This window comes from Pempheris klunzingeri, chromosome 10, assembly GCF_042242105.1.
Source record: "Pempheris klunzingeri isolate RE-2024b chromosome 10, fPemKlu1.hap1, whole genome shotgun sequence".
In the NCBI taxonomy this organism is placed as follows: Eukaryota; Metazoa; Chordata; class Actinopteri; order Acropomatiformes; family Pempheridae; genus Pempheris; species Pempheris klunzingeri.
This window is the reverse complement of record NC_092021.1, coordinates 25,538,174-25,549,168: the sequence shown is the minus strand read 5'-3', so window position 1 is coordinate 25,549,168 and position 10,995 is coordinate 25,538,174.

The window sequence follows — 10,995 nt, the reverse complement described above, 5'->3', positions numbered from 1 at the left end:
CCTGCTCTTCGTCTCTCCTCTTCTTTTTTCTGCTGCCTCCTCTTTGCTTCTTAGTCTTAAATTACCTTCCATAAATCAAGAGAAGTGGGATTGTCCTGCTTTTGATTAATTTATTTATGTATTTATGTATTTATGTGGGGCAGCACGGTGATGTCGCCTCACAGCAAAAAGGTTCCAGGTTCAGATCGGCTGGTCGGCAGGTTTGCATGTTTCTCCCGGTACTCCAGCTTCCTCCTGCTGTCCAGGGTTAGGGTTCGGTTAACTGGTGACTCCAAAGGTTAGGTTTAGTCCAGGGTGACCCCGCCTCTCGCTCAAAGTCAGCTGGGATTGGCTCCAGCCCAACGCGACCCTAATGGATGTGTGTGAGAGTGGTGAAATATGTATGGCTGCAGGGGAGACTCATACTGTCACCTGTGACGATGGGTCACCAGTAATAAAACATTTAAGCTTACGGTGCAGGTAAAGCCATTGTTCATCAAAATGTAAATATGTAAATGTGTCTCAGTGGAAAACAGCGCACTTATGTGCTAACTAACAATTAAGGAGCCAAAAATAGCCTAAAAACGACTTTTCTGCAGATGTGTGAGTGTTAACACGAGCCGAGAACAGGACAAAATGTACCATTAAAGTCGCCCTGCGGAGTTTTCCTGTAAACAAACTGAAGTTTACAGGCAGTTTTACTCACCACGTCGTGTGAATCCAAACATGTTGGATTTATTTGCTTCCTTATAAAACGTTTGTTAAGTATTTAAAATCCTGTATTTTTACATGCGTGTTGACTAGTTAGCAGGCTTCTTCTTCTCTGCTTTTATTGCCGCATCGACCTCACCTGTTGGTCTGTGGAAAAGTGTTTTATGTCTTTTTTGTTTTCATTATTTAAGTACTTGGAGTGCACGAAACTTATCACACAGTTTTGTCCTTTATAGTAGACATTATTATTATTATTGTTATTATTATTATTTTCCCTGAAGGCTTTATATCATAAAACATCACCTAACAACATTAACATAATATATTTTCCCTTCAATTCTTTCTGATTTTACAAATTTAGGAAAAAACGTAAAACGAATTTTAAAATCTGATCACCCAGTTCTCTTAATCCTAATCTGTTGTCGGCTCAAAGTCTGACTCTTCCTCAATAATCTAATCTAATCTCCTGAACGGTGTATCTGAAGGCTTAAAATTAGCGCACACTTCTAAAATCTTATCATAACACAGTTAAGAGTCTTGCACAGAAAGAAAACAGCATCCTTATGAAAAACAGAAGAATATCTTTCTATCAGTTTGATCACTTAAAGACGTCACTGCCATAAAACCTGATTTTTAAAGGACAAGTTCTTTTTGGCAAATCATCAGCTCCATCCCCTGGCTGATAGGAGGGTTTATAAATGTTAAAATCATACTTGTCTTGTTCTATAGCAGCCAGAGAATAGTGAAATGTTCATTCATCTTTATGGGAATGTGACTTTAACTTTAATTTAATCAAGAAACCAACACACAAAGTTGAAAGTGCAGCATCTCCACTTTATGATTCAACCATCCGAGTCACAAGATGTTCTTTTTTTTGCGCAGCATCATTTAACTGTTCTCTACTGATTGCACAGGCTTTTTCTTTGTAGGATCTTTTGAGTCTTTGTTTCACTGAGAGTTCAAGTGTCAAAAAGTGTCCATCACTCAGTTTGAAGCAGAGAAGAAGAAACAGAAACTGAGCAGTGGGATCTCCGGAGAGGAGCGAGAGGCCGTCCAGGTGACGAGTGAAGACTTTGTGCTTTCATCACAAATCCGCTCACTTTTCACCATCAGGGTGACTCATTTTTCATCCTCATCAGGCTCTCTGCACCTCCTGCTAACGCCCCCCCTCTGCTTCTAGCTCCACGTCTTGAATAACCTCTCCCGCCTCCTCCTGCAGCTCGTCCTCCTTCTACCGGTGCTCCTCACGTCCTTCATTATCTTTCTCCCCTTCATACGTCTCCATCTCCGTCAATCCAACCCGCCATACCACAGCTAACACATACAACACTTCTGTAGATCCACAGATTATATGGATATAATATACAGACACAACGTTGGTTTAACTGCTAAACACTTTTTAATCCCTTCTCTTACAGTCACACACACACTGAGTCTCTGCTGCAGCCTCTGAGCTGAGGAGAGATGCTGGTAGGAAAGTGTGGCTGGTCCACCTGTCATAATACAGCCAGGCAAGGCATGATGGGAGGATGGTGGGGGGGAGGGGGGGCTGCTGAGTGAGGGGCCAAAGACGTGTGTGTGTGTGTGTGTGTGTGTTTTCTGGACTCAGGATCCTGACGCTGAAAGACAGGATCTCCCCTCTGACACTGTAGGTATTCAGAGTCCACAGGACGTCCACCACCCAAGTGGATGGATGGATGGATGGATGGATGGATGGATGGATGGATGGATGGATGGATGGATGGATGGATGGATGGATGGATGGACGGACAGTAGAAATGACAAACAAGATGTATAAATCAGATGGACTTAAGTACAGACAGAGAAAGATTCAGTGGACGGACAGACAGACAGACAGACAGACACATACAGAGACAGCTGAATGTGTGGAGAGCTCTCCAGGCTTCGGCCGGAGGGATGAAAACATAATAAAGTGTGATGGTGTGCAGTGCAGAGGACGTGTCAGTGATTGAATTGTCAGGCCGACCGCACACAGCCGGCAGCGGCGTCGCGCCCTCACAGACCCGCTGTTCTCGGAGTGGGAATCCTCGGCAAGCATAATAAACACCCAGGACAAAGTATTTTGTGTAAAGCAATGTTTGCTTCCCCGAGGAGAATCTGGAGCTCATTACTAATCTGTGTGGCTGAACATGTGAGAGACCTGTGTGTGTTTGTTGCATCAGTGCATTAGTGTCCATATATATGCACCTGATTTACATCCACACGTGATGTCCAGGCCTGTGCTTCAGTGTACCAGGCTCTTCTTCTGCAGGACTGCTTCACTGTTAGTTTGTCTAGAATCAGTTGACTTCAACTGACTTTTTAAACAAATATATATATATATATACATATTGTTATTTAGGTTTAAAATGACTGGCACTGAAGATTTTGTGAGTTTTAAGGCTGAAAGGCTGAAATCAACAGAAAATCAATCAATAATGTGGGAAATGTGCATGTTTGCTAATTGTTTCCACAGCTTGAACAGCAGAGATTCTTTGGTTCTGGATTAAAAGACAATTAAAGCAATGAACGGACGCCTCATCAGGCTCTGGAAGGTTGTGGGAACTGTTTTTGTGCGACACCTTACAGGCAAAATTATTTAAAAAAAAACAAATAGATTTAACAATAATCCTAAATCAGACCACACGTAGCATCTATAGATATCAATAATTCATCAGTGTCAGCCACCTCCAGGTACTAAAGTGAGTGTGCAGCACTGTGTGTGTGTCCGGCCCAAGTCAGAGATTGACGCACCATTATTTTCTTCATGTATTCACAGACGTTGAGCTCAGGTGTCAACACTGGTTTAGTCTTTCCACCAGGTGGCCCCTGCTGGTCTCTGTGGGCTCCTCAGGCAGGACTCTCCGTCCTCTCTAATCAAACATGATTAGCAGAAATCTCTGGCTTCTTTTTGTCACCGTTTCTCGCTGCGAAGCCTGAACTCCGCCGTGAAACATGACCTTTTCCACAAGTTTTCAGAGGCTGCTTCCAACCACAGGCACGCAGCACTTTCCCCGAGGCCTCTGATTAGTGCTGCTGCCTGACAGTTTCCCAGCAGAGTCTCAGGCTGAGTGAGTTGTGTGACTGCAGCATGACGACAGGAGCACACTCTGCCGTCCCCTCCTCTCCGCTGGGATCTTTATAAGAGCATGAGAAAACGTCTCAGGTCTACTTATAATACAGTTATTCTAATTCCTGATTGTGAGGAGGACAGAATGATTTGTTGGTCGGCTTGTTTCAAACATCACTGCTCAGAGTTTTATTTATTTTTTATCATTTTATAACAATTGTTATTGATATTAATGATAAATTAAAGAAAATAACACAATAACATAAAAGACAATGAGACAAACATTGTTGAAACTGCAGCAGAGGTGTAAAGACAGGTGATGATAAGTCTCTCTAACGCACTAGAACAACGTAGACAAGTGAAAGATGAAGAAACTCAGAAGTATTAAAGACATTATAGACATAAATGAAAATAGTAGCTATAAGGTGCGCTGAGATTTCTTTTAAAAATGGTAAAAAAGTGGGGGATGAAAGGAAGTTAGGAGGAAAAATAAATATAAAAGCTTCACTTGTTCCTGAGGAGGTGAAACTGGGTGTGAATGATAGAAAACTAATATTTTTAGAGTAGAGGACGGTAAAAGTCACATATATTAAATATAATATATTTAAATAACTCGTCATCAAAGCCTGAACGACAGAGAATTATGTTTTATCATGTTTTATTCTTTATCTTGATCATCTCTACCTCTTCTAGAAGACATCTCTGTATCCTGTCAGTCACTTTCAACTGTGTGTGTGTGTGTGTGTGTGTGTGTGTGTGTGTGTGTGTGTGTGTGTGTGTGTGTGTGTGTGTGTGTGTGTGTAGATGTAGATGTGTGTGTGTGTGTGTGTGTGTGTGTGTGTGTGTAGATGTGGGGGGGTTGGGGGCTGTGGGGTCCCTCAGGGAGCCTGTCTGTTTCAGCACCTTGTCTCATTGCCTGTTGTAGTGCTGACAGGACAGGAGTGGGGGGGCAGACAGGGTGAAACACAGACGTGCAGCAGATCAAGAGGACGTTTCCTCGTCTTATTATCACTGACATGAACGTTGTGGTCGTTGTTTTTGGTAAATAGATGTTTAGAGGCGTTCAGACCCAACATTCACTGTTTTAGACTTTTCCCACCACAGGTTTGAGTTCTGCTGATCACATGAATGATCAGTCTACTCCATGAAGGTTTCCATCCATCCATCCATCGTCTATACCTGCAGGGGGGCTGGAGCTAATCCCAATCACCAGCCACTCACACCTACGGGCAGTTCAGAGTCACCACCTGTGGGAGGAAGCTGGAGAAAACCCACGCAGGCACGAGGAGAACGTGCAAACAGAGAGACCTCAAGTCCAAACCTGGATTCAAACCTTCTTCCTGTGAGGTAACAGTGCAAACCACCCCCCCTCCATTAAGGTTCCTAATAACGAGTGTATCAGTTACACCTGTGCTCGACAAGCCAAAGGTCTCATCTGCATGGTCGGACGTTACAGGGGGGAGAACTGTTGTTCTGGTATTTCTGATGAACCAACACATCACAGCATGAATCCAATCAGAGTTTCTCCCTCACGTGCTCTGCTGTCATAAATATTTCTCAAAATTACAGCCACATTTCCCATATGCCTGTTGCTTCCTGTCAGGAGGAAGATGTCCCTCCTCCTCGAGTGATCACAGCTCAGCAACACAAAATAAAAGTCACAACAAAAGCATCTGCTCAGGCTGAGGGTGTGTGTGCAGCATACATCCATACTTTATGTCATTAGAGTGTGCTTCAAAGACGTTATTAGTCATTTAGCACGTGGAAAAAAGCGTAACTGAGAGCTTTGTGTGTCGTTTTCTGGGAACCAGACGTGCTGTGTTTTCCGGGGGTTTCCACCGTGCAGCCTCTGACCGAGCTGAGGTCTGAGCAAAGTGTCAAAACTGATGAAGACTGCTGAGCGGGAGCGAGTGTGTGTGTGTGTGTGTGTGTGTGTGTGTGTGTGTGTGTGTGTGTGTGTGTGTGAATGCATGCACATCCGCCGTGTGTGTGTTCATTACCCCTTTCCAAAAAAACAAAGGGATCGGGGGATGAGTGGATGCCAGCGTAGCATGTAATTAGAGCCAGATCCCAGAATCCACCAGCGCCGGGGTCCATCAGACAATGACTGACATCGGTAGACAGAGACTTTCTCCTGATTCCACCGCAGCAGAGACCCAGTCATTAGTCAGCCTGACAGCCCTCGTTTATTCCCTGTGACGTGAAAAATAATGACTCTCTCTTTGGATACGAGCTCCCTCTCCATTTCCCACAATCCTCCCCCCAACAGCCCACCAAGGAAAGTAGAAGTCACGCAGACAAACTCATTCTGGATGGTTTGGACTCCTAGAGACAGATGATTCTTAATTTCTCCATCGTTTCATTGGTATGAAGAAAAACTAATGTGTGTCATACAGTCATTAAACACTGAAAGTAAAATGTGTCTTATTGTGTTTTATTTAGGATTTTTATGAATATAAAGACATAAGAAAGTCTTTTATTCTGTTATCATAACACACACACACACCTACAATGAGTGAATGAACAGACTTCACTCAAACTAATACAAACACTGACTTAAATACAAACATGTTGGCTAACTGTCTCACTGCCTGCACTCGTAAACCCAGAGGCCACAGAGGTAACGTACTATATAATAAGATGATTAAGCTACATTATCACCTGTAGCCTCATCGAGGTCACGATGCAGAAAACCCTCAGCAGGTCTGAACCAGGCTACAAGCAGCTCCTGCTCGTCAGTGGAGGTAAAATCTAAAGTTTTATCTTGCAAGATGGAAACTTACTGCTTATAAACCAGGACTGACTAGATCTGGTGATAAAAGGTCTTTGTTTCTACTAAGCTAACATCATATTTAGTCTGTTTCGTGAGCTTCTCATTTTCAAACAGTTCAGCTAGAAACATGATAATGTGGGAAACTGAGCTTCTGACAAACTCTGAAAATCTGCCAGCATCAGTTCAGCCGCCCTCAGTGAGTCTACGTCTGTCTGACACCCAGTGTTTCAGAAGATATACAGCACTTTTAATTGGTTAGAGGTCCCATCTTATGCAAAATGCACTTTTAATTATCTTTTCAACATAGATCCAACCCTCTGGTATCACCCCCCCCCCCTCCCCATCAGGTCAGCTGGGTCTGTTCAGAGTTTAAAAAACTTCTGTATGTAATCAGTCGTACACACAAGCAGTTTTATAAGTTTTTGCCAAACTCCTCTTAGTTTTATTTGTATTTTAATTACTGTTACAGCTGCTTCTTTATGTATTCAATTATTTATTAATTCTTCATCTTATTATTATTATAATTATTATTATTGTTGTTGTTATCATCTTCTTATCATCTGTTGTATCATTATTAGCAGCATTATTATAATCATTATTATATCAGTACCATTATTATCATTATTGTTATAATTATGATTATTATTATTGTCAGTATCATCATCATTATTATTATTATTACTATTATTATTATTATTATTATTATTATTATTATTATTATTACTATTACTATTATTATTATCAGTATCATCATCATCATTATTATTATTACTATTATTATGATTATGATTATAATTATTACTATTATTATTATTATCAGTATCATTATTATCATTATTGTTATAATTATGATTATTATTATTATTGTCAGTATCATCATTATTATGATTATAATTATTACTATTACTATTATTATTATCAGTATCATCATCATCATAATTATTATTATTACTATTATTATGATTATTATTATTATTATAATTATTACTATTACTATTACTATTATTATTATCAGTATCATCATCATTATTATTATTAATATTATTATGATTGTGATTATAATTATTACTATTACTATTATTATTATCATTATTATTATTATGATTATTATTGTCAGTGTCATTATTATGATTATTATGATTATTATTATTATTATTATTATTATTACTATTATTATTATCAGTATCATCATCATCATAGTTATTATTACTACTATTATTATGATTATAATTATTACTATTACTATTATTATTATCAGTATCATTATTATCATTATTGTTATAATTATTATGATTATTATTATTATTATTATTATGTACATCCCCAGTGTGTCTAGAGACCAAAGACCGTCCTCTCTCTGTGTCTCCTGTTTAGTTTTGGCTCCCTTTATGATGTCAGAAGGGGATCTGTTGATCATGTGACCGTCCTGAAAACCTCCTGAATACACGTCGCCATTGTTTTGTCCTCACTAACAGCAGCCCTCGGTAACACGAAGATGTCAAGTTGAGTTGAAAACAGCTGCAGCAGCCACATCTGTCAGGAGGGGAAAAAAGGGTTTCTTACACATTAATTCTGGCAGGAACCCCAAAAAACCAAGTATGAACTTTAAGATAAGCAGAAAATGGGACTTTAAATCCACCACCGTTATCACCGTGCCCTCCATGAGTTGTGCTTTTGAATGCACCGAGAGCGGCCGAGGACTTTTAGAAACTAGCGTCCAGCACACGGTCACGTTCTGCAGCCTGAGCTGAACACACACTGGCCTCCTCAGTGCTGGAGGTGTGTGTGGAGCTGGCGTCAGTCCCTCACCCTCAGACATGTGCTAACGCAGAGTAACGAAAACCTGAACCAATAAATGATTTAATCATTAAAGCTCGGCAACACGGGCCAAAGTAAATCCTGATCTCCAAATGTGACCTTGTGATCCAGGTAGTGTGTGTGTGAGTGTGTGTTTGCATATCTCGCCTGCTTCCCCTTGAACTTGATGACTGATTAAGAGTCAGAACACTGAATAAACTGTCTGCCCAAATATCAGCAATCTGACTGGTGTGTACAAATATGTGTGTGTGTGTGTGTGTGTGTGTGTGTGTGTGTGTGTGTGTGTGTGTGTGTGTGTGTGTGTGTGTGTGTGTGTGTGTGTGTTCTCAGCAGCCGCTAAAACAGCCACAACATTGTAACACCTAATTTACTCTCATTTAAAGGCAGGAGCGAGTGGAGGAGCAGAGGCCGACGGTATTTGCTCCGCCGGCGTGCACATGTGAAACTCTCTGTATTCGGTTTCAGGAAGCAGCTTCGGATGAACACATCTGAGAAAATCACACCTGGGCAGCTGCCGTTCACACACGCTGCCGACTCCAGAGCAGCGTGCAGGGAGGTGAGCTCAAGGACAGTGACGTGAAGGAAGGAAGGAAGGAAGGAAGGGTGGATGGATGGGTGGATGGGTGGATGGGTGGATGGTGATGGTCCTGAGACAGGCGTTTTTCTGTTTCTGTTCTCTCCACAACAAGCACAGAAGTTTCATCTGGTTTTATGACCACATCCACAGCACAGAGAGCTGGAGGGGAGAAACTAGGCTTTATATCATGATTTAATGGGACTCCTCCCAAACCTCCCAGTATCAGAGGGGGGGCAGCTATACCAGTAAGCTATTAGTTATTACTCTACACCAGGGGCGCCCAGTACGTTAGATGGCGTGACATTTAAGAAAATAGATTTTAGTCCATCTGTCATCCCTAATTAGGACCAAGCGGTTTAGAAAATCAATGAAGGAACGTATGTAATGAATCTTGATCGACTTGATTGACGTTCAGGGCTCCAGTCTGAGAGCTCTTCTCTGCTACACTGTAAGAAAAAATAAGGTCATTTAACTTAAAAGTCTTTGTTGAGTTTTTGCCACAAAGAGCTGAGTTCTTTGAGCATACCGATATCTTTTCAATCAAATAAAGCAAGCAAGTTATAAGTGGTCCAAAATGTATTGCTGTAAATTGTTACAACTTAACAGTTTAAGTTCTTGCCAACAAACAAGTTATGTTGTGCCAACAATAAACTTATATTACTTCTTCATATTAATGCAAGTTTGTGCGTTTGTTAAACTCACCAGCTTAAGTTGAAAGAATTGTTAACCTATAAACTGTTGTTGAAAGAAAACAATGTTTTGGCTTTGAACAACATAGCAGGTTAAGTTGTGAATAAATCTGAACTCATTCACTGCAGTTGAGTGAAACCAAATATATTTGCTAATTGGACACATAATACTACTTTTTTCAATATTGGCACCACTTACAGTCTAATGTTAGGAGAACTTATATTTTTATGGCAAAAACTGAACTAACCTACATTTGTTAAAAGAATGTATAGTTGTAATTCCTGTTGACAAACAGGCTTTGTAAATAATTCACAATAGACAAGTAGTCAAAAGATTTTTTTTATTTTCTAAAGTTGAACAGAACAAGTCTCTAAGTGCTTATAAAGGACAAAATTGCAAAAGCTGTAGGCCAAATACAAATTTTTAGGCGAGATACTGCAGATGAATAGGAAAAAATAAATGTATAGATATCAATTTGAAACTTTTGTTGTAGATAATTGACATAAATGAGTAAATTACTGTATGTTTTCTGTAATTTTATGTTTTCATATAAAAAGTCATTTTAGGGATGAAAATGGCCAAAATTTAATTTATTTTCAGCGACAAAATCTAAATGGATTGAGACAGTTTTAAATTTAATTTTTATTTTGTTGGTATATTAGTTAAAGATTTTTTTCAGCAGGGATTTTAGATCTTTTTTGAACAAGTTAGTTATTTGTGAGAAAACCTGTAAAAATTAAAATTTTGCCTCTTTTTTTGGGGCTCTGAATTCAATAACTCAGGCAGGAATTAAACATTAAGCCACTGAAAATAACTCTTAAGTACAAGACTGGAACATTTGGAGCCTGTAAGTGCTACAAAAGTGGAGATCTTGTTGCAAGAGTGTAAGGAAAACTTTATTTTGAGAAAGTGAGCCCATGAACATCGATGTTTTCACCTGACGTGTCTCGCCTTAAGTAGAACATTTTTGCAAAAATATTTAATCTTTCAAACAAAATTTTTTCATATGCTCTTGTATTCTAGACAAGCTTGGAGCACACCTGCAGTGCCTCTGAGGCCACTTTGGGAACCACTGGTATATTAAAAAATGCCAGGTTTTAAAACTAGTCAACATGTATCTAAAAGGGGACAATTAAACAGGCCTGCTATAAAACATTTCAAATCCTAAAATGGCTCAGAACAGTGAGCAGGAAAAGATGCAACAGGATTTACCTATGAAACAGTTACATTTTGTACCTCAGTATTTTATTGTGCAGTCCATGTATTCTGGCAGAGGCCTGTTCTGGTTTGATTTTCATGATGACCTTTTGCAGAAACTCGAACGTGTACTTCATTGCTGAGGGATATTCCAGGTTTACGGCATAGATGACACCCATC